Below are 24,444 nucleotides of genomic sequence, written 5' to 3'. Positions count from 1 at the left end.
GAAAGTATTCAGAACATAGAGCATACACTCAATAAGCATCATAATTCCTCTTCCCATGCTCTCTCTTTGGGCACTGAGCCATACCATGGCTTCATTACCTCTTGTCAAAAGTTGGCCCTTGAGCCTTCCTTAAGACTTCTCTCCTGAATGTCAACCTACAAACCAGTTGTCCACTAGACATGTCTTCATGGCCATCCCTAAGATGCCTCAAGTTCAGTTTGTCTACAACTGAGCTCATCATCTTTTCCTGCAAGTTCCTGCAAGGCCCTCCTCCTCCACCTCCTCCCCCTCCTCCCCATTAAGTCTCCTAATGAATAATAGCCCCACTATCTTTCCTCTTGGTTGCCCAAGCCAAAATCCCAGAGTCATCCTAGGACTCCTGCCTTTCCCTTACTCCCCCACGAAATCAGTCACCAAAATGTGTCAACTTTATTGCCAAAGTATTTCTTGAGCTTGTGTCCAGTTCCCTGCCCTTATGGCCAATGTCTCAGAGCCTCAGCATTTCTCACCTGATGACAATAAATAACAATAATACTAAAAATAATTTTCACCACTATCATCACATACTGATTACGGATCAATCACAGTAGTAGACACTTCACATACCTCATCATACATAATACTGAACACCATCCATTCAAGAGGGAGGAATCGGGAGTCCCTGTTTTCAGATGAGAAGACAGAGGCTTAGAGACATTTAATAAATAGCCTGTTACACAAAGGTGATATAGATGGAGGTCTCTCTGCCTCCAAACCCCAGGCTCGTTCCACTCTTTAAAGTACAACGGTGTCCCAACTGGTCTTCCTGCCACCTATATTATTCCTCTCCAATATCTACTTTACTGCCAGAGGGGTCTATTTTTACAATGAAACTCTGACCCAGTGTCTCCTCTGTGTGAAATCCTGCAGGAGCTCTCCAGTGCCTACAGAATAAAATCTAAGTTCTTCATCAAGACTCTCCCTGATGTGGTTCCTTTGCCCCTTTACAGATCTGCCTCCCTTGTCTCCATCCATGCCTAGTCCCTTCCTTCCCTGGAGCACACCATGCCTGCTCCCCTGGCCATGTGGTATTCTTCCTGCTTCCTCTGCCTCTGATGTTCTTCTCTTCTCAGCAGCCTGGATGCCTCCACCTCAGCCTCCTACAAGCACGTCCTCTTTGACTCACCTGCTGTCCAAGCTGGGTGTAGGCGCCCCTCCTTTGGATGCCTACAACCCTCAGCGATAGCCTCTAGCACAGAATTTTAGAGTGGCACCACAGTCACTGGTCGAGCACCTGCTATAAGCCACAGTTCACAGTAGCCTCCAGCAATCTATATCTTGCATTCAGAGAACTTACTTTACTTTTTAAAGTTTATTTACTTTAAAAAGTAAATAAATGGGGAATGGGGAGAACACAAGAAAGGGAGGGGCAGAGAGAGAAGGAGAGAGAGAGAATCCCAAGCAGGCTCCATGCTGTCAGCACAGAGCCCAACACAGGGCTTGATCTCATAAACCATGAGATCATGGACTGAATTGAAATAAGAGTGGGACGCTTAACTGACTGAGCCAGGCGCCCCCAGAGAACTTACTTTAATGAGATGAACAGCAAAATGCTGTAGGCTATCTCTGAGTGTCCAGTGTCCACACTGGATTGCTGAGGTTCTTGAGCAAGAGTATCGTGTCCTTCTTTGTGTTTCCAGGGCCTAGAACTGTGCCTGGCACAAAGGGTGTCAGTAAACACCGACAGTCTGAGCTGAGCAGACACACCAAAGCCACCAAGCTGCCTCTGTGAGCACACAAGCTTCCATCCCCAGGGACGCTCTTCACTTTCATGTGTGTCTTTTCCAGACTCTAAATGTCCAGGTCATTGCTTTCTGTATTTCCACAAAGCCCTCACAGTGCATCCTACTTTAATGTGCAGCAGAGTATAATGTTGGACTCCCCTTGCAGTGCTCATTCTGCCCACCCACAGTTTCCCAGTCACATCTCACCTTAGCAAGGAAGGTTGTTGCTGTCAGAGGGGGCTCACCCAAGTGGCACAAAGGATGGGAGCTTCAGGAAAATAATGCATGCGTCTTCCAGCAAGAGGCCCTTCCCACCCTCTCCCATGGGCTGCTGGGGCCTGTCTTGTCCCAATAAAGTGAGGGAGTAAAAGGACAAGTCAGCTGTGTTTGTGGAGGTGCCCAGAGGAAGACAGCTTTAGGCAGCCCTTTTGATCAGGGGTCCCAGTGCAGAAACAAGATCCCCTGACATCTGTTCCCTGCAGCTACTGACCATCTGAATGACACAGGCAGGAGGGTGTAGGGCAAAGGGGAGAGGCTTAAGTTACAGCAGGTGTTTTGTAAAAAGCCTGTTTTTCTTCTGAGTTTACGGCTGCTTCTCTGCTGAGCAGCACTTCCGCCTCATCTCACCTCAGAGGACAAAGTGCAAGCTGCCCGGGTGATCAAAGAGGAGGCGAGAGGAGGAGGACAGAGGTGCTGATCCCCAGAGCAGAGAGCTTCTGACTGCTTCAAACCCCTAAGAAGGCAAGGCTTCAGACATCAGGCAGGGGAGACAGAGAAGGGGGCAAAATGAAAACGAAATGGCCATTCCCACCCCCTAACTCACACCCCACAAAACCCACATGCCTGTACTTTCCTTTTTGCAAATTAGATTTCCTAAGAGAATCTTCGATGATAATATGACCATCCTGAAACTGTCTGAGGCCATGGGGAAGGGCTCGGAGTCCGGTGGCCTGATCAGATCCCAGGTCTGCCTATTGGCTGTGGGTGGGATCCTGATTCCTCCTCCAGTACCAACCTCAGAAGGTGGTGGTGAGGAGAAATGCAATGAAAGCAAGCAAAGCCCTTTGCAGGGCTTCTCACACCTACCCCAGGGGCTAATCGCCTACCAGCCACCACCCAGGGGGCCGCTTTCCCTGGAGGGATGACATTCCTCAGAAGGGACCACCCTTCCCTCTGCCTCCGTTCCCCGACCATTCCCTGACCGTGGGATTGAGTCTTCCTCTGCACCCACGTCTTCTCTGTCACTGCACTAAGCACAGTGTGCTGCATTGGCTGCTTTTCTTGTCTATGTCTCCATGCAGGCCTTGAGCATCCTGAGGGGATGGGATGTGACTTTCATGCTGCGGCATTCGTTCACTCATTTATCACTTACTAAGTGCCTCCTATGCGGCAGGGGGGTCACTAAGTGATAAACAAATGAAGGAAGTCTTGGGATGACCTCCAGAAACACCTATATCAATGGTCTGATCAGCAAGCACATGTATCCATCACCTGTGGTGAGCCGTACGCAAAAGAGGCTGACCTCGGGGTCAAACAGAGGGCTAGGAACACAAACACAATTCCCAGCCAAGGTGGCCACCCTGGCAGTAGATCTACCAGAGCCATGTGCTGGATTTCCTGTAAATCAGAGCTGATCAATCTCCCCTCACCACGCTTCTCCTTTCCTCCTTCCTCCCTCTCTACCTCGGTCTGGAGAAACCTAGCAATTGTGTAGCAATTCATACAGACTTTTGGATGCTCTAAAGGTAACATTCAAAAGCCCAGACTCAGGAGGGGCCATCCACACAGTTCATCAGCCAGGGCTTTGGAAAGAAAACAAAACAATCTACAATCACCATTGCAGCTTTGTTTGTGACTGTGGTTTCTTTGCTCACTGGAGATAGTGTCCCTCCCACGGCCCCTGGGCTCTGGTCCCATTGCCCTGGAGGAAACAGGCCAGTAGAAACAGGAGGGAGAGCCATCATTCAAAGAGCTCAGTACACCTGAGCTTAAAACGTCACTCCATTGTCTCCCTAAAAACAGGAACAGGCTCCTGGAGCATTGAAAAGTTCATCACCACCCCTCCAGGCCCATCACCAGCCCTCATCATCACATACCTTCGCATCTGTCAGGCCCTTTCTTGGCTTTGTACCATGTACATGCAGTTTCCTGTCTGCCACACCCATGCTCACCAATACCCCCCAAACCCAGCAAGCTACTTTTCCATTAAGACCCTCCAACATCCTCCTCTTTCGGAAACGTCTCCTGACTCCCTAGTGGCTGGTGCCTTTCAGCCCTCAGGTCTCTGCTCATATCTCTAACTCCACTTAATACACTGTGATGACCTGTTCATGTGTCCTTCATACATCACAGACTATGACCATGATGATAAAGACCGCGACCTCTTCATGTTCATATCTCTGGCACCCAACACCAACTACTTATCCCATGTGTATTCCAAACCCACCCTGATACTTCAAGGTGCGATCTAGTTTAGTCTAAACCAAATGCCCCTTACAGCATCAGATTTTCACAAAGAGGCAAACACCAGTGGTAGATTTCACAGGGAACACAGCCCAAGACTAAACAGGTGAGGTGTCTTTCCCTAGAACCAGACACACAAGTAGGAACCAGCTTCATTAAGAATCTGCCTGCTGGTCAGTTAAGAGGTAATACTCAAGGTGGCGGCCAAGGTGTGATGTCAGAGACCTGAAAACTTGGCACTGGACCTGACATTCCTGTTTTGGGCTAGTTTACCTACTGGACCAGACCTTAAAAGCCTCAGTAAAAATGCAGGTGATGCCCCCAAAGATCTTGGATCCAACCTTTACTCCAGTCATTAGCACCCAGGGGAATCTGTTTCTCAGATCAGCCAGCTAGTAACCCAGACGAGGGGATAATGCCAGGAGGCAGTTAGAGTGTGGGGTGCAGGGGCACAGCGGTGCCCCAGGGGATCTGAGGGGTTTCGAGCTGAGGGACAAGGAGGTTCTCCCCCTGCTCCATCCTCAAAACCAACCTTACTGGAGTATTTCTGTGACCCCCAACAAAACACAAGGCCTTGCACATACCAGGTAGCCTCATCCCACTGAAGTTGGGGGGTTGACTTGCCAAAACAAACTCAGGGGGGCCACAGCTATGGAAGAAGCCAGAACACACAAATGTGCAGGTTATTTATGCAAGGCCATCTGGCCTACAGAGCAAGTGACCAAGGGAACAGCAATGAAGGGGCTCTGCTTTCAAAGGCAGTGCTGAATTCAGGGAAGTAAAAGATTCCAAGTTGATGAAGTGATCAGCTGTAAACCTCGTATCTGACATCACACATAACTCAAATAGGAGGTCAGGGACTGGTTCCAAACCTGGTTCTCCAAAACCCCATAGGGGGCATTAAATTCTCTTTACAAGTTTACTTTTAATATATAAATGGTCCTTATAACACTTGGAGAGAAAGTGCACTCTGCATTGAATCAAGTGTAAGGTAGGAGACCCAACTGGTGGCATTCACCCATCCATTGTACCTTCACTGATTGACTTCACCGGTATTTATGTGCTAGGTGCACACTGCAAAGGGCACGTGCTTGAAAAGGACAAAGCTGGAGTCAGACGGTTCCTGACCCCAAATCTGCACCTCTCTCCCCAGGCAGCTGTACTGACTCCATATCCTCCTCCCCAAACAGGAAATGCTGTCTTGACCCTACCCTTAGGGCACACTTAAGGCTCCATTTAGCATCAAGTTCACTGGTGCTGACCCTGCACTGTGACAGAGGACTGACCCAGTGTCCTGTCTCTCTGAGGATGGGTTCCGGGCAAGGAGGAGAGGAAAAGAACAAGAGTTGCAAAAAAATAATGGCACAATCTTAGCTCACAGGTGTGGTATGAGTAGAAAAGCCAATGGACTTCTGCTTTTATTAATGCACACAACTAACCCAGCTCATGTTTACTGACTACTTATTATATGTGGAGGACCACATATAAGCCTCCTGCCTGCACAGTGCCAAGAGTCTAGTTGTCTATGTGAATCCTGGCCCTACCACCCATTACTGTGTGACTTGGGGCAAACTACTTAGCTCTCTCTGCTTCCATTTCTTTGGCAAACAGGGCAATACCAGTTCTAACTTTAAAGGGACGTTATGAGGATTGAATGAGTAAAAACATAAAATTCTAAATTTGAACCATGTCCCGGCATGGAGGTGGCCATCAGTATTAAGATGAACAATTATTATCTCATTAGTTAGTTGCACCAGTCTGCAGAGAAGATAAGACTATTTCTTCCTCTTTTACCAATAAGGCTTTGAGAGACTGAGTCAACTTGCTCAAGGTCACAGAGTTAATAAGTGGCAGAATTGGGATTTGAACACAAGCAGCCTGATTCCCAAGCCCACAAGCTTAACCACCACCACGAGTACAGCACTGTGCTAGTTCTAGGTACACAGAGACCAGTGTGGGGGTGAACAAAGGATCCCTATATAGTAAGCACTACAGGAAAGATATATTGAAAGAAAAAGGCAGAGAAGGGCCAGAGCTGGGGCAGCTGGGAGCAAGAGAATTGCTGTAGGAACTGAAGAATGCTTCACACAGCAGAGGACTTGAGCTTTAGTCTGGAGGAATGATGAGGAGTTTGTCGAGGAGGAAGAAGGGCATTCCAAAAAGTCAGGACCTAGAATAGCAAAATAGTAAATTGGGTGGTAAGGCGGGTGCCTCAAGATGTGGAAAAGGTGAGGCTGGGAAGGTAAGTTGAGGTCTTACTGTGAACAGCCATGTGAACCAGTGTTGGAGGTTAAGATGTTACTCTGCAAGATAGTGATTCGCAAACTTAATATGCACAGGATCTACCTTTGGTGCTTGTAAAACATGTGCAGATTCCCATCCCTTCTGTTAGCACTGGGGAGCCGACAAGGGTACTGAGACAGTGTAGTACCGTGGCCTGCTGTGGTTTTAACAATAGAATTCTGGCACTGGAACGCAAGGAGATTTGGGGACAGAGGCTGGTACAATCGGCCAAACTAGAGCAGATAAGAGGATGAGAGCTGGGAATAATAGCACTCTTCATGAACTGATACATTACACCAGGGTTTCTCAACCTCAGCACTATTGACATTTGGGACTGGGTAATTCTTTGCTATGGGGGGTGTCTGTGCATCACAGGCTATTTAACAGCATCCCTGGCCTCTGCCCACCAGATGAATAGCATCCTCTCCCACTTACCTGTTGACAGCCAAAAATGTTTCCAGACATTGCCAGATGTCACTGGAGAGGCAAAAATGGAAACCCCAGTTGAGAACAACTGCTTTAAACCCTCCCATCCCTACTTTACAGACAGGAGCTCCAGCTGTAGAAAGACACAGGAAGGCCCCAGCCAGGATCCAAACACTCCAGCCACTGATCTTAACTGCCTCTCGGGAAAGAGACTCAAGTCAGCCTTCTGGGGCAGAATTATGTATTTCTGGAGAGACCGGATAATGATTAGAGGTTGAAGGAGTGAGGGTCAAAGATGAAACCTCAGGGCTTGGCACTGAACTTCGAGCATAGTAGGAACTAAATAAATCATTTGGGTTTGAAAAGCAACAAGTTGCATTTGCTCAAAAAAGAAAAAGTCTGATCCTCCATGGTGTGAGCCGTTGGGAGGTGATGAGTTCCTGCTCACTCCAGATAGAGGAACCCTGTATAGGGTTGGATATGGGATATGTGGTATAAACCAACTGGTACCCAAATCCTGGCTGGGCCCCTTCCCAGCTGTGTGGCCCTGGACACATTACCTGACCTCTCTGCATCTCATTTTGCCCGTTTGCAAAATAAGGGTAGAGTCCCTACTCAGAGGCTTGATGTGACCACTCAGGCAGTTTAAAAGCAAAATGGCAAGCTAGCACGATGTGGTTGGCCCTCCTCTCCTTCAGAGAGATATCCTCATTACTTCCATGCCTCCTTGCGTCCGGGATCCCGTGCTCCCCTCACTCCTTACAATCGTGGGGAACCCGGACAGAGCACCAAGGAGCCGCCTGCGCCCTTTTCCACCAGCAGAGCCTCCCACTGAGGCTTTAGGGGGCGCCAAGAGCCTTTCCACTCCGCAGTAGGCTCTGATTCCGGCGTCCTGGGGGTCGCCAAAAGCGCACGGCGAACTGGGTGCCTCCAAAAGGGGTGAGATCAGTGAGTTCAACGTGCGCCACAGAGATTTGGGGCAGGTCCGTACCCGGCAGGCCCGGGGTCAAAGCCAGTCGCTGCCGCGGGCGGGCCAGGTCAGCCCGTGCTCCCGGAGGCGGAGGAGGACAGAAGCGCCGAGATTTGGGAAGGAAGGACCCGCTCTCCGAAGCCCGGCTGCAGAGTCAGAGAGCTAAGAGTTTGGGGGTTGAGAAAAAGAAGCTAGGGGCGGGGGAAGCAACAGGAAAATTGGAAGAGGAAGCAAAAAAGAAAGCGCTGGGAAGCAGAGTTCCCCCGGGGACCCAGCCTACAACACCTGGGCAGGGGTTCAGGAACAAAGGAGCGGCTTCAGGTCAGAAGTGCTCTGGGTGCTTCCGAAGAGGGGGCGCTCGGGGGACGCCCAGGCCCGCTGAGGATGCCTGGCGCCCCTGCTCCCGGGGCGCGCTCTAGGGCGCCGCTTACCTTCGCCGGGGCTGCCGGCGCGCACTTCCGGGGGCTGCGCTCGGGGCGCGCGGAGCCGAGCCGGGGGACCCGGAGCCGATCACCGAGGGGGGGAAGCGGCAAAGCGGTGCCCCGGACTTGGGCTGGCACTGACGCCTCAGAAAGAAATCCCAGTGGAGGAGCCGCCAGGGCTGGCACGGGGCGCGGGGTCCTGGCCTCGCCGCTCACGGGCGGCCGCACCGAGCCCCGCAGACGCTGGAGCAACCCGAGTCAGTGGGAGGAAAAGGTTGTCTCATTTCCTTCGGTCTCCCCCCTCCTCCACCCCCGCGGCTCCGGACCTGCCCTCCCTCTCCCCCGCCCCCTTCCCCAAGCCAGCGGCCCGTGTGGGCGCTGGAAAGACGGGAAACCTGAACGGCTGCGGCGTGCGGCGCCTCCCTCCACGCCAAGTTAGTTCACGCTCCCCAACTCCTGCCTGCCTCCCCACGCTTCCGACCCACTCCAGGGCCGCGGAAGGTTCCCCATCCGCCGTCCCCACCCTGTCCCAGAGCTCTAGCCTTTCCCCCTGCTGGGATGAGTCGAGATTTGAAAGCAGACCTCCAAGCTCTTGCCAGCATCCATCTCTCATTCCTGTCCCGTCGCCTGCTTTGAGCCCCCTATTAAACCACCCAGCCCAGAAGACAGGATATAGGTACTTACTTTGTTAAATTTGATCAACTCCCCCCCCTCCCTCCATCGGGAAGTTTAAAGCCTGATGCATAATCTCGAAGGAATGTTCATTTTGATCAGAAGGAGAGTGCTGAGGTCTTTGTTTGGCCTTGCGTATTCAGAGTTGAGGTTCTGTTGGTTAAATTCAGCAACTATTTATGCAAAGCCTGAAAGGCGCTGAGCTGGGCGCTGGCGACGCAGAAATGAATCAGAAGGGCATGTTGTTCGTGGACCATCGTCCTAGGTGACTAGTACAAGCAGAGAGAAGCTCCAGGGATGCTGTGGTCTCTTAAGAGATAGGTCATTAAAAACAGCTTGGGCAGAGGCTAGGAGGAATGAGAAAGCCCCATCAAGAGGCAGTCTAGCAGAGAACATGGCCGGGAGTGCGGAGTGGTGGCGGGGGGAGGGGGAAGAGAATGTGGATCCAGTACATCAAGAAAGGATTCGAGCCGAGGAGCCGCAGGGCAGGGTGCAGTGGGGTGGAATTGACAAGAGACGGGGACCAAGAGCTGCTGGGGCAGATGGGGAGACGATGAAGGAAAGAAGTAACTTCCAGACCTCTGGCTGGAGTAACCAGTGGCCAGTGTATGAAGAGAATCCAGGGTGCCTTCTAGAGCTGCTACCCTAGTGGACTGGCAGTATTAATATCAACTGGGAGCTTGTTCGAAATAGGTACTTTCCAGTCCCACTTGACCTACTGAATCAGAATCTGCATTTTAGCACGATCTCCAGAAAATCACATGTGCGCTACAATTTCGGAAGCACTGCTTTCTAGACCACTGCCTGTATACTAGAGTGACTGCATATTAGACTGTGAAGCCCCTACTGTATATTAGAAATACCTGGGGAGCTTTAAAAACTATGATGAGGCCCCTCTTCCACCCCCTCAAATGCTTATTTAATTGGCTTTGGGGTGGGGCTCCAACATCAGTATTTTTGAAATGCTTTCCAGATGATCTAATACAGTCAGGATTGAGGACCACTGTTCTAGACTTATTCAAGAGCTACTTCATTTAATCTTGAAATGCACCTCTTCAGAAAAGAAAAGAACACCCATGTCTAAATGAAAACGTAAAGACTAATTATCTCTCTCCCACACAGAGGTGACTGGTCTGCTCAAAAGCACCCTTGTTTCCTAAATTCATCAGGAAAGCAGCTCTAGCCTCAGATGGCTGCTAAATTACTGTCTGAACTTGGGCACTACTCCCCTCTCAGGCCTCAGTCTACTTATCTGTAAAATACACACCTGACTAACTCTAGATTCCACATCCTAGCCTGTAAGGTGCCATGATCAGAGATCTCCCCAACTCTCCAGCTTTATCAGCAGGCAGATGGAGAGGCCGTATTAAGAAGCAGGTTTTCCTGGTGTAATATGTGTGTCTGCCCTGTGCATGGCCATGCACGAACATGAGGGATCAGAGGACTGTGTGCTGGGCACAGGGCTACACACATAATTGGTGCTCAATAAATGTGTGCTAAATATATGAGTAAATAATTAAACACACTAATGCCAATAGATGGCATAGATTTACCATAGTCTGGCCCTAATCCAGAGCCTATTTATTTGCCCCCCTAAACCTGGAGGAAGGACATTTGGAAATACTCTGATCCATGAACCTAGCTTTGGGTTTACAACGGCTGTTAAGAACTGCTAACATTTGTTGAATACTTAGGGCGCACAGGCATTGGACTAAATACTCTGCTTAGGATCACCTCATTTCATTATAATGAAGGCCACTGCTGAGCCCCTGCATTCCAGCTGGTTTTAGGAGCCACAGATACAGAAGGATGAGAGCTGCTGTCCAAGGCAGCCCCTGCCTCTGGTTGTACAGCTCGACCTAGGAGGCTCAAGAACCCTCTTGGGAGTCTTAGGCTCACTCTCCAGAACATACATATTTGCATAGAGACCAACTTTGAGGGAATGGCTTTGAAGTGACTGCTCCAGGGTCCTACAGAAACAGATGCTCCCAGAAGCTGTCCCAGACCACCCCATGGGCTACGGCTGAGCCTTAGAAAAGGACTGCTCGAAGCTGCTGGCTTCAGTGAAGCGTGTGGATGTGCACATGTTGTACGTGTACTGGCCTCTCCGTTGCCAGGCCCTGCGCCCTTCCTTGTCACATATCTTTCTTTTAATCCTCACAGCATCCTGACAGGTTTGTCCCTGCCACCATTGCCCATGTCCACTGCCATCCCCACCCCGGACCCTGCCCCTTCCATGGAAAAGAGTCCTCACTTCAAGTCCCATTCACTTGTACAATTACATATCAAGAAAACTCTCTATGCTCTATTTTCCCACCCGTAAAATAGTTGTCTGTGATTGCCTTTTTATTCAGGTATTTTGTGTGGCTTGACACCCCATAGCCTTAGAGGTGATGAGGGGACATAACCTGTAGACTAAGAGAAATTGAAAGTAATCAGGGTCTCATCTTATTTATCCCAAGACGAGAAGATCCAGCATTTCCCTAATAGCACAACTATCATAAAAGAGGAAATCTTCTATTTTGCATCTCTAGGAGGACATCATGAAAGAATAGCATTACCCAGCGATTCCAACATTAGGTCAGATGTAAGGAAGGGGCATGAGGCCCCTGTGCCAGACCAGGGCAGATGCTCAGTGGCCGCCCTGCAGAGCTGCTCCCCCCGGGCCCGTAGGATCTGCTGGACTGGCCTGAAGGGTGGGGGTGGGTGAGTGCACAAGCCGGGGTTGAGATCCATAGGACAAGCTGGACAGGGGCAGAAGCAGGAGGGAGCCCATGTGTGCAGGTGCAGCGTGCAGCTCTAGGTACAGCCAGGGATGGGGAATTAGAGAAAAAAGTTTATCCCAGGAAACCAGGATCTGAAGTAACCACTCCATGGTCCAGGTCCAGGCCTGGGAGCTGGGCTCCAGTGTGAGCAGCCTTACTGGTGTGGCTTCCAGCAGGTCCGCTCCTCCCTGCAGGGGTGCAGGGCCCCCAGGGCACCGGTGCCCAGAACAGGGCTCCACCACCGCACACTGACGTCCTGGGCCACAGCGTATCCAACTCGTGGGAAGGTCCCCTCCGTTAGCACAAAGGAGATGCGGCAGTTCTAACCACCAGTGAGGGGAGGCTGTGACATTCCTTCAGCCACTTCATGATGGCAGGATCAGATAGGAGGACCCATAGGTCTGCATCTGGGCCCCATGGATTAGCTGACCAGGATCCCAGACACATCCCTGCTGCTTCCACTTTCAAAACTCCCATCCACGTTTCTATGACAGCAATGTGACCATTTTACAAAAAGCTTGTGGTGGCAAATTTTACTGCTGGGTTTTACCTCAAACAAAAATATGACCTCAGGCTTTGATTAGCCCCATTTTATTGATAAGGAAACCAAGGCACAACACCCAAAGGCAGACAACAAATTAAAGCCAAGCTACCAGCTGAACTAAGGTGAGACTTGCAGGTCTTAAGATTCTACCCTGAAATGATGAGCTGCAGCAGTGAGGTTTGTCCAGTGTGTCCTCAGTCCAAACCACCCAGCCCTGTGCAGCCCATGTACCTATCGGTGCAGTTCAGTTAACTGTCATTTCCTGCAGACCACTTGCCCGTCACAGGGAATTGTCCAGATACCATAGGGAACCGACACGTGACACTCGGTCCTCACCTGGGGAGTGTTTTGTAAGAACAGGCTGGACATCAGACCAGACCAGTTGAATCAGAATCTCTATGGGTGGGACTTTTTTGGTTTTTTTAACCTCTACAGGTAATCAAAACATGCAGTCAGGATTGAGAACCATTTCTGTAGGAAATGCAGAAACAAAACCTAGGTCCCAACAGATGAGAAGTTTATAAAACAGTAAGCTCAGTCTAGGGGTGGATGGTTTCCAAAAGTCATCAGGAAAAGGAAAATACTGAAATCACTCCCTTGTCCAAAGCATGTGAAGACGATGCCAAACTGACAAAAATCCCTAGATTTATCTCAACCTTGAGCGAGTGAGGTCATCCCCACATGGTCAAACGTAGGAAATCTGGTTCTGGCCCAAGAAGGTACAAATGATTGAAACCAGAATCCTTGCCCCTTCTCCTATGGCACTGCTATTTACAAGAAGCCTTCAAAAGTCCAGCGCTTATGAATTCCAGAAGTAGTAAATGATCTCCAGGAGCGACAGAGCAGTCATGTAAACCGAATAATGAAAGACAAAGGAAATTGCCTCATGGCCCAATGAGAGGCTAATGGATGTGCAGACAGAGACACCAATGTGTCACCATTAATGATGTCACTTCGGGAAAATCAAGAGGCCGGGATTTTTTTTTTTTTTTTTAAATGCTCTGCCCTGTGGTCATTTCACATTTATTCATCTTATTCGTCTTACAAAAGTGAGCTTGGAAAGAAAATGTGTACTTGTTTAAAATATTAGTTTGGGGCAGCAGGACAATTTCTTTTTCTTTCTTTCTTTCTTTCTTTTTTTAACCCACTGTCTCACCTTTAACTCACTGTCTCACAACAGCCTGCTCAAATGAAACTGCTCATCTGATAGTCTTAGCTACTAACACCTCCCAGACAGCAAAGGTCAGAGAATGCAACACACTCTTAAACAGGCCAACTTTTACCAACTTTTTACGAGTGCTAATGGATGCCTTTAATCACCAAATAAATCAATGTTGATGGCTATGTCCTCTCTGAAGTTCTATTTTCCAGATGTAGACAACCAAATTATAATATCCATGTGCCCAAGCTTTCTCTTCCTTTTCTGCAAGTGAAGTTTTACCTGTACAGAGAAATATGAGGGGATGCTGGGCACAGCAGTCAGTTGTTTCAAAGAAATTTTAATAGACTGAAAAAGCCCAGGGAATATAAGCTGTACAGATGAGTCCCTCCTCTCCTGCAATGTGCTAATCACCTCCCCCACCTTTCTTAAAATGTGGTGTGCCCAAAAGGGACGAGATAATGAGGAGAAAACAGCAATCAAGCATCGTCTCTATTCTGTTTCAAAAGGGAGGCTTATCTCTCATGAAATTATTTCTGTCACAGGCCCCAGTCAGAAGAATTGAAATCTAAATACTCTTGGCTCAACCACTGTGTCTTACTTGGAATACTAGAGTAGAAATCAAAATATTTCTCTAGCCAGTTGCTGCTACCCAATACATTACCTCTGATTAATGATGGCTCGTGGCCGTCGAAACATATCCACCAGCTAAAGCATAAACATAGCCTAGTATAAACTTTGCATCTTTTTTCCCCCCTCCATTTTCCATAGGGAGATTCTCATGCCCAGGCTGACACCTCCTTTACTTTCTTCATCTCAGCCAACAAGGGTAAATACACATAAACGGAACTTTAACAAATCATACAAGCAACAGCAAGCCACTCTAACCAACAGCAAGCCACTGTAAAAGCGAGAGTTTGCAGTTATTAAAAAATATATATATGAAAAGACCGAACTGTGAAGCATGCCTAGTGAAACTGCTAATAGTTGTCCTTTAAGAAAATGCAAGTTCGATCTTTTAGCCACAATATATGTGACCCTAAAAAGTTACCCAAAATATAAATATCTCTTTCTACTTTTATGTTGAAAATACCGTGGACTCATTATAAAACTGAAATATCTTACTATAATTTTAGTCTCATGACCTATTTAAAAATTATGTTTTGGGGTGCCTGGGTGGCTCAGTTGGTTAAGCGTCTGACTCTTGATTTCTGCTGAGGTCATGATTTCCCAGTTTGTGAGCTGGAGCCTTACATCCAGGAGCCTCACATCCTGGCTGACAGCCAGGAGCCTGCCTGGGATCCTCTCTCTCCCTCTTTCTCTCTGCCCCTCCTACTCAAAATAAATAAATATTTTTTAAAAAATTACACTTCAGGAGCACCTGGGTGGCTCTGTTGGTTAAGTATCTGACTTCGGCTCAGGTCATAATCTCACGGTCCATGAGTTTGAGCCCCATGTCGGGCTCTGTGCTGACAACTCAGAGCTTGGACCCTGCTTTGGATTCTGTGTCTCCCTCGCTCTCTGCCCCTCCCCCACTCATACTCTGCCTCTCTCTCTCTCTCAAAAATAAACATACATTAAAAAAAAATTACACTTCATATGTGGCAAATTAAAAGTCACATTTTTAGAGGAATAAGAAATAGTAGAGCTTAAAACAGACTATAAAATTTAAATTAAATTAGCTCAACCTACCAGTGTAACTGAACTGGACATTGTGCCCTCTTTCAGTGTTTCCTTACAAGACTGCCTGCAGTGGTTCCAAATTCCTCCAAGACTCATTTCCTATAAATGTGAAAGGTGTGAGCTTGAGAAAACCATAGACAAATTAGAGCGTGTTGGTCTGAAAAGTAAATGGGCAAGCAGGACAGATGACAAAACGTACCAAACTATCCATTTCCTTGAAGAGAGTGCACTAACCCAGTGCTAAAACTAGAGTAATTTCTATTACTCACCTGGTCTGTGCAACCAGCAACCAGCCTTCTGTGTCTGGGCACAGCTGATGGAGTTTGGGATCTACTTTGGGTGTGAACAAGGGGTCTAAGTCCATGGTCCTAACAGAAGAAGAGATGATAAATGAAAGGCTTGATTCATTTGCTTCACCTAAAAGTCCACACTTGGAATTCTTTAAATTAGTGAGTTTGATTAATGTATTTACCATATGGCCCATTTGCTTTATTTCTAATGGTTGAATGCACTTCTCAGAAGCACAGGGTTTATTCGTAATGAGATGTACAGGGTGACAGAGCATCCACGCAGATGTGTGAACTAAAGCCCCTGGGCATACAGGAAGTTTGGTCAGGTTACGGGGTCTTCTCTGCCCTTCAAACCCCTGCTTGCCGGAACTTTCTTCCTTACTCTACTTCCTCTTCCCTTGTCTTTGATCTTCCCACTGTATCCTTCCCTGCAACCTTGAACATGCCGGAACCCGTTCCATCATTTAAAACACATTAATAGGGGCACCTAGGTAGCTCAGTTGGTTGAGCATCTGACTCTTGATTTCTGCTCTGGTCGTGATCCCAGGGTTGTGGGATTGAGCCCTACATTGGGCTCTGTGCTGAGTGTGGATCCTGTTAAATAGTTTCTCTCTCACTCTCTCTCTCCAAAATTAAAAAAAAAAAAACCCACATTATTGTTAAATAAACCTTCTACATTATGTACCCATTTATTGATGCTTCTCTAAATACAGTAAAACCTTGGATTGAAGGTAACTTGTTCTGCCAGTGTTCTGCAAGACGAACAAACATTTCTAATAAATTTTAACTTGATAAACGAGTGATGTCTTGCAATACGAGTAGTACTTGACACAACATCACATGATCACAACTGAGCCAATGGTTCCTCTTTCTCTTTCTCTCTCTCTCTCTCTCTCCCCCCCTTTCTGCAGGATTGTGGGTGATCATCTCTCACCCGTGCTCAGAGGCTTGGTCTCAGGCCGCAATGTTTGGCAGAAATCAGTGATTTTTCGGAACATTGGGAGGTGCCCACAATTGGCACTAGTGTATTTTTTGTCAAAGCACCTATGAACCATTCTTTGCTTTTCCATCCAAGAGTAAGCTTAGGAATGCTTTGCTTCATTCTAGGTCAGGCCACCTGCAGGTATAGACCCTTTCCTCGGCTGCATTAAATATAGTATATGACAAGAGTTCATTAATACTGTACTGTGCGAGCGTATACAATGGTCCCCATGCAGAAAAGGATTCCATGGAGCCGAGAGATAGCAGTGATTCCATTAGTGATAGTGGAAGTCGTCCTTATTATAATTATTTTTATATGAATATTTTGGGGTTGTGGAACAAATCATCTGAGTTTCCATTATTTCTTATGGGGAAATTCGCTTTGATGTACAAGTGCTTTGGATTACAAGCATGTTTCCAGAAGGAATTATGCTCACAAACCAAGGTTTTACTGTATTTATTTTCATAAGCAAAAGTCTCGAACAAATGGGTGTGTTTACCATCATTACTTTCGTAACCTCCATTCAGTACTCAACTCACTGTGGTCTGGTCTGTTCCCAGCACTCCCCTGAAACTGCCCTCATTAATTAAAGTCACCAAGAGCCCCCAAATTTCAACATCCAGTTACTGCTCCTGAACTCGTGCTGGTGACCTCCCTGCAGTGTTGGCCACGATTGGTCGCTTCCCTCAGCACACTTTCCCCTTCACGTGTGCACTTCCCCATCTCCTAGATCCCCTCCTACCTTTGTGATCCCTCCTCCTTTGTGACCTTCCTGAGCTGGCTTTGCTTCATAACAAACACATCTGTTCTTGTCACTAAAATCCTTCAGGGGTCTCCCGCCTCTCACAGGATCCAGTCTAGATTCCTTAGCCAAGCCCCTCAGGTCAGCCCCTGCCTGCCTCTCCCACTCATCCAGTAACAACCTGTCGAGCCTTCACCCCATCAGCCTCTTTACAGGCTCCCAAACATGTCAATGCTGTTTCACGCTTCTGTACCTTTTGTACAAAATGTTCTCGATGCCACCCCCATCCTCCCCTAAGGAATTCCAGCTCATCTTCTAAGACTCAGAACAAAGGTGAGCAATTCTGACAAGGCTTCCCTGCCCCCAAATTGAGGCAGAGCCTCCTGAGTCTGCAGCATCAGTGACACGTCTACACTGTGAGCTCTGCACCGTGTCGCCTCATCTGAGGCCCGGTGCTGCCAGGGCAGTGGGAGCTGGTTCTGCAGAGTTTGGCGCAGTGCCTGTCACTTAGTAGGTGCTACTACATGATTAGGGTGCAGGGGACATCACGCACTTATTTCTTTGAATTGAATTGAATTGGATTTGCTCTGAGCTTCTGACTGTCTCCATAAGGAAATGTAATCTCAGTCATTATTGGGGCATGCCATCTCCCCAGGGTCAGGGGAAGGTCCCTGGTGACGTAATCCATAAAAAGCATGCAGAGAGGGCCCTCTGGACTCTGTCCGCACTTGTTACCACATCTAGGCTTATTGTCCAAATCCTGCTTGGAACCAGGGGGCAGTTTCTGCTGAGGCCTGGGTCTTGGAACTTTTTTGCATAGATGTTCGTAAGGCCACAGCCCTTAATGTTTAGCTATTTCTACATCCCCCCCTCCCCCTCCAGCAGCCCCCAGTGTGGGTGCTGGGTCCAGGTGTTCACACTTCATGAACACCCCACCCCAGTGATCCTGTTCTTTCTTTCCTATTCAGGGACTCCCTTAGCCTCAGTCAGGACGCACACCCTCAGAAACTCAAAGCCACCCCTCTCCCCTTACCGCACCCCCATATCCTTCCCCCCAACTCTTCACCACCCCACCCACCCCCGCACAGAACAATACAATTCCCAATTCCCCTCAATGAATGTAGGCAGCTAAAAAAAAAAAAAAAACAGGAATAAGGATGACTTCTCCTACTAGAAAGTCTGTTTTCAAAGACAAGGGCCCCCCAAAACAAGCACACACCACGGTCTTCCTACCTTCTTGAGGCAGAGGAAAGAAGAATACAGCAAAAAGAACACGATACAAAAGAATATCTCAGTACATTATTGTGCCACATAACCTTCAATGAATTTAATTAATCACGTAATTAAAAGCAGATATGCCCATGAAAAACAAGAATGAATTTGCTCTCCCAAAGAAAGACACCTCCACCTGGCAGCCCTCCTCACTCAGACTAAGCCTCCTTATTCCTGCCCCAGGGAGGGAGGTCTAAAAATCTCTGGGATCCTCCTGTCTGTGGCCCAGGACGCCACTCACATGGCCAAGTTTATTTGAGCTGCTGACTTGGATTGCTGACATGGGCATTTACAGCAGCTGCACTAACCCACTTTCTCTCATGGATGATTTTAATCTCTTTAATTTTTGCCCAGCCTGTGAGAAAACTGGGAGAGAGCATGGCTGGGAGGGGGCGGGAGGTAGACGGTGCAGGTCAGGAGCTGAGTGGTGGTTAAATCCTGTGGGAGGAAGCAAACGCGTGTGTAATCCTTTCAGGAAAACAAGCATTACTGGGGAGGAGAAAGCTGCCAATGTAACTTTGTTCCAAGAATAAATAGCACATTTTCCCTCAGTGTTTGCTTTTCTCTCTTTGATCCCCGTGAAACCCTCTGGAAATGCCTGGCCAGCATTTTTTTTCTCCCCTCTGAGCCTGGGGAGAAGGAGCCACAAGCACCCCCTTGAGATTCCTCAAACACAGACATAAAGTAGAGGCTCCCAGGTGATGCTGGAGCCAGGGAGCCTGTAGAAGCTGAGGACCCAGGCATTTTAGCGAGGTTTAGTCACCACAAATATGCCACGGTGTTTCCAAACATGTCATCACGATGCCCAGAAGCTGTTTAGAAGGGAATAATAAAAGAGAGGGTCTATGGCCCTCTGGGAGCCACTGGGAGCCATGACAGTTTGCAAACGGAAAGAAAAAGCAGAGCTGGTGTGGGTTAATGTTTAGCTTTGGTCCCAGGCAGTGGTAAATGCCTGCACGCAGAGAGGCTGACAAGAACATGCCCTGGCCATGGGGAGTTTATGGTTCAAATGTTCTAAAAACCACAGTCTGTAGTTGCATAGTTTTCCCCTCTTTTCCCAGATAGCTTCATTTCAAGGAGTTGTAGGCAGGACAATACCAGTGAAAGATAACGGCCTTGGCATCAAACAGACCTGCACCCAGTTCTGGTTCTTCCACTTACTCGGTGTGAAGCAAGGTTAGTACTCGGTTTCCTCAGCTGTTGGATGGGAATGATAATGCTTGCCTTATAGGACAGTCGTGGAAAAGGTAAAAAGTGTGTAAACTTAGCATCATGCTTCACTCTAAGCGGTCAATACATGCCAGTTCCTTATCACCACTGTCTCCCCACAACCTATCATTCAAATCAGAAAATACTAATTAATGGCAAGACCTATACCAGGCTTACAGGGAAAGCCAAGAAGTAGAAAAACCCACTCAGTGGGCAGCTACATATAGCATCAGTCTTCAAGTCTGGAAGTAACAGGTACATGCATTGTCATAAAACTATGCAGGAGGCACTAATCAAAGGCTGATCCTGACAGTCAATTCTAAGGGTCCCCCAGAGGGTAGAGGTATCCAAGGGAAGGCTTTATGGAGAGGTGTGGACTTGCTCTGAACAAAGAGGCAAAGAGCAAGACATATTTTGAAAATGCTAATAGACTTACACTCCTTAGGATCCCCTTAAGGGAATTTTGGGAGATTTTTGGAAAGGAAATTGGGAAATACAGTTGATTAAAGATGATGGCATATTCTTTGTCACTATTCCTATGGAGAGGTAGCCTTTACTTCTCCTATTTTTGAATCTGGGCTGGTAGCAGAAACACGCCATGTCAGTTTGGGACTTAGCCTTTAAGAGAATCAGCAGCTTGTCCTTCCTGCTTCTTGGAACTTTTGCTCTTGAGACACTGTCTCTTAGAACCCAGACACCATGCTGTGAGAAGCTCGAACCATATGTAGAAGCCATGTGTAGGCTCTTTGATCAAATCCCCAACTCCTGGCCAACAGACATTATTAAGACTAGCCATGTGAGTGAGCCATCCTGCATATCCCAACCCAGTCTAGCCCCAGATGACTGCGGTTGATGCCACATGGAGCAGAAGATCCACTCAAGTGATCCCAGCCAACCCACACAAGAGTGAGAAATAATAAAATGGTCCATGCTGCTAGATACGAATGCAGGAGTGGTATGTTATATGGCAGTAGACAATTGAAGCAGGAAAGTACTTATGGGAGGTCTTGAACGCCAAACACCAAAGTGTATACTTCATCATCAATGCCATCGTCATTATCGAAACTGTTAGTAAATTATCACTATGTGCCAGACACTATGTTATAAATTTTTAATACGCTCTTAAGATTTAACCTGCTTTTAAACTTGTGTGGTAGGTACTATTATTCATACTTAATAGTTAAGAAAACTAATATTCAGAAAGTTTTAGAAATGTGCTTAAGATTATACAGCCACCAAAAATAGTAAAGACGGGATTCAACCAGTCACACCTGACCAATCTCAAACCTGCCATCTTCTTCCTGCAAAAAGAATAAGCAGTTGGCATGCTAATAATTTTTGGAGCTACAAACAACACTTCCAGCTGGAAATTGGCAGCCAGTTTGAAAAACACAAGCTGAGGTGCCTGGCTGGCTCAGTCAGTAGAGCATGTAGCTCTTGACCTCAGAGTCATGAGTTCAAGCTCCCACATTGGGTATGGAGCCTACTAAACACACACACACACACTCACACCCAGCAAACTGCCTGGGCTTGTCAAATCCAAGCAAAAAAATGGCAATGAGTCTAACTCCATTATTTAGTGACTGTATAGGTACGTAAGACAATATAGGAAAGATAAGAATGAAAAGTTTTTAAATAAGGGATAGTTCAGGAAATTAGAAACTACTTGTATTAGTTATCTCTTTCTGCATAATCACACGCCCCCCCCCCAAAAAAAAAGCCTTAGTGGCTTATAATAACAATAACCATTTATTATTTTTCATGGTTTCTAGGGGCCAGGAGTTTGGAAGTGGCCCAGTTGGGAAATACTAGCTTGGGGTCTCTCAGGAGGTTGACTGGGGTTTAAGTCATCTGTGGACTTACCTGGAACTGGAGGGTCCACTCCAAGTCTTCACTCCACTCACACAGCTGGCAGACTGATGCTGATTATTGGTGGGTGTCTCAGTTCCCCATCAGGTAGGCCTTCCAGAGACCTGAGTGTCCTGGTGACTCGAAAACTGGCCTTCCCCAGAGCAAGACTTCCAAAAGGCCAACGCAGAAGCTGTAACGTCTTTTATGACCTGGTCTCAGAAGTCATACACCATTCCTCCCACCTGACTCTATGTACAGAGCCATCCCTGATTGACACTGGAAAGGACTCCGTGAAGTCGTGAATACCAAGAGAAAGCAATCGTGGGGCTGTATCAATGTGGCTACCACATCCCTTGATGTACTCTAAGTAATAAAGACTTTAAAGCAGGGCATTTGAGGCTTTCACATGTGTTTGCAGGACAAGGGAGCAAAAGTCAAGGAGTCTATTTGTGATGATCTCAGCCTGCATTACCATCATAAGAGGGTCTGAAGAGCTTACTTGGAAGCTGCTTTAGATATCAGAAAACTTTGAGAAATTCCTTCCATCCATCTTAGCTGGCAACTCTGAAGCAAGAGATTCTCTAGAAGCTACCGTTGGCAATCTCAGCTGACTACTGTACCCGAGAGGTTCTTTCATAGGAAAGGACCCTGCAGCTGCTGAGAACTTCACACCTGCCTTTGATGAGCGTGGACTTTCCCACTCCTCTGCCTTCCAATCTCATGCAAATGCCTTTCAGTGACCAACATGACCCTGGGATCATAAAGAGAAGGGAACTCTGGGAAATGTCATTCCTGGCCTCTCCTTGGGTGATGCAGGGAATCTGTGGGTGGAAGTGGGTGGTGGTGATACTGAGCTGACTACAGATAATCCAGCTGAAACTTTGGGGGGTTTTCAGTCAGTGAAACATGCATAATACTATGCAAGTTTGACTTGAAATTCTCCCTTCTCCAAAGACAGTAAAAACAGTTTTTAAAAAATGTTTTTAATATTCATTTATTTTTTGAGAGAGAGACAGAGCACGAGAGAGGGAGGGGCAACAAAGAGAGGGAGACACAGAATCCAAAGCAGGCTCCAGGCTCTGAGCTGTCAGCACAGATCCTGACGTGGGGCTCGAACTCACAAACCGCGAGATCATGACCTGAGCCGAAATGAGATACTTAACCAACTGAGCCACCCAGTTGCCCCTAAATGTTTTTAAGTAAGATAAGGCATGCTCACAAACAAGAATGAGATAGCAACGAACAGGGGCTGAAGCCATAAATCTATGAATCCAGAAATGAACAGAGAGGGTTAGAATCCTAGCCCTTTAGGGATGTGATGGACTTAGTGTTTCCCCTTAAAATTCATGTTAAAACCCTAATCCCCTTGTGACAGTATTAGGCGTGGAAACTTTGAGAGGTGATTAGGTTTAGCTCAGGCCAGGAGGGTAGAGTACCCATAATAGGATTAGTGTCCTTACGAGAAGAAGAAGAAAAACCAGAGTTGCTCAGTATCTCCAGAAGCACACAAAGAGGTTATGTGAGCATATAGTGAGATGGCAGTCATCTGAAGCCAGAAGGCCAGCCCTCCCCAGGAACTGAAACTGCCGGCATCTTGATCTTGGACTCCAGAACTCTGAGAAATAAATGTCTGTTGGTTAAGCCACCTAGCCTGTGGTGTTTTAGCATAGCAGTCTGAGCTAACTAAGATGAGGAATTTCAACTCCTGAAGCATGATGAGACTTAAAAGCACCCTGTGCCTGCCAAGACACCAGAGCTAGGCTCACCTCATCAGCGATGACCACTAAAAGCTGAGACCACACTTAGGACTGTGGTTTGTTAACAGTTTGGCTTTACATCAAGTGATTGTCACCCATCCACATCTTGAAGAGAAAGGCCTTACATGTATTATCTCCTTATTGAAATTCACAACTTTCTTACATTAGTTTCATCTTTTTAACTTCCCCAAATTATTTCATTAGATTTACCAATAAATTCTACTCTCTTTGCCTCATTTCTTCCATCCCATGTCATCAGCATGAATGTACATATCTTCTTGCTGAAGTATATCCTTTAGTAACTCTTTCTCCAAGGGTCTATGAAAGGTCAGTACTCATGCTTTTTATATTTCTGAGAATAGCTTTATTTTCTCTCCTCATGTACAGGAGTGTACAGTTTGATTGGGTACAGTTTGGGTACAGTTTATGTATCTTTTTCTCTCCTCGTGTACAGTTTGATTGGGTACAGAATTCTAGGTTGGCAGAGATATTCCTTCATAACTTTAAAGGTGTTACTGTCTTCTGGCATCTATTGTTACTAATGTAATGTCTTTTGTCAGTTTAGCTGGTTTTTTCTTTTATCTCTATTAATTGGTAACAATTTCTCTTTATCCTTCATGTTCTGGAGTTCCCATTAATATGTCCACTTGTGAGTTTATTTCATCCTACTCAGCACCCTGTATATTCTTACAATCTTAAAACTCATATTTTTCTGTTGTTCTGACATTCTGCTATTATTGCTTCTAATATTGATTTTCTGCCATATTCCATTTCCTTTATTTTGTACTTCTTTATATCCTCTTTAATTTGTGTTGGAAACTTTTTGCCTGCCTTCCATATCATCACATTCATTTTTTTTTAAATCTCTAGCTCTATAGCTTCTGTGTGATTTCTACCATACCATATGCCAATTCATCAATTATCTCTAAAGAGTTCCCAATCTAGAGCTTATTTTATGTATTGATTTGTATTTTAAATTTCAGAGAATATACTGACATTTCTAGGATTTCTGATTCTTTTTTTTTTTTTTTTTTTTTTTTTTGCTATGTCAAGATTCTCCTATGTTCAGGATTCATATCAAAATTGTTTTTGTTTCACAAATCCTTGTTCTTCATATGGATATTATTCTGTTCCTTAACTCTTAGAATATTGTATTCATTTATTTACTAACCTACATATAGGGTTAGTATA

General features: G+C 46.8%; 1 protein-coding gene and 1 long non-coding RNA gene across 8 annotated transcripts in view; one reads left to right on the top strand and one right to left on the bottom strand.

The window, feature by feature from the left end:
* The window catches only part of EVA1A (eva-1 homolog A, regulator of programmed cell death), a 48,252-nt gene extending 39,010 nt beyond the window's left edge, over window positions 1-9,242 (bottom strand). For 2 of the 7 annotated variants that reach the window (XM_078444633.2, XM_078444640.2), the window contains exon 1: window positions 8,337-8,648. The gene's annotated coding sequence lies outside the window, so the exon portion shown is untranslated. Of the gene's footprint in view, window positions 1-606; window positions 1,122-6,944; window positions 6,987-8,336; window positions 8,656-8,722; window positions 8,924-9,011 lie in introns of those variants that run through there. The other 5 variants (XM_078444634.2, XM_078444635.2, XM_078444637.2 and 2 more) reach the window with 5 other exon arrangements.
* Window positions 9,243-16,972: 7,730 nt separating this feature from the next.
* Window positions 16,973-23,400, top strand: LOC132693882 (uncharacterized). The gene is made up of 3 exons (XR_009617028.2): window positions 16,973-17,497; window positions 19,498-19,612; window positions 21,418-23,400. It is a non-coding gene; the product is annotated as an uncharacterized LOC132693882 (long non-coding RNA).
* Window positions 23,401-24,444: the final 1,044 nt, after the last annotated feature.

Source organism: Panthera onca, chromosome A3 (genome assembly GCF_046562875.1).
Source record: "Panthera onca isolate mPanOnc1 chromosome A3, mPanOnc1 haplotype 2, whole genome shotgun sequence".
Taxonomy (NCBI): domain Eukaryota; kingdom Metazoa; phylum Chordata; class Mammalia; order Carnivora; family Felidae; genus Panthera; species Panthera onca.
Note: the sequence above shows the minus strand (reverse complement) of the source record. Positions and strands in the feature narration are given on the sequence as shown.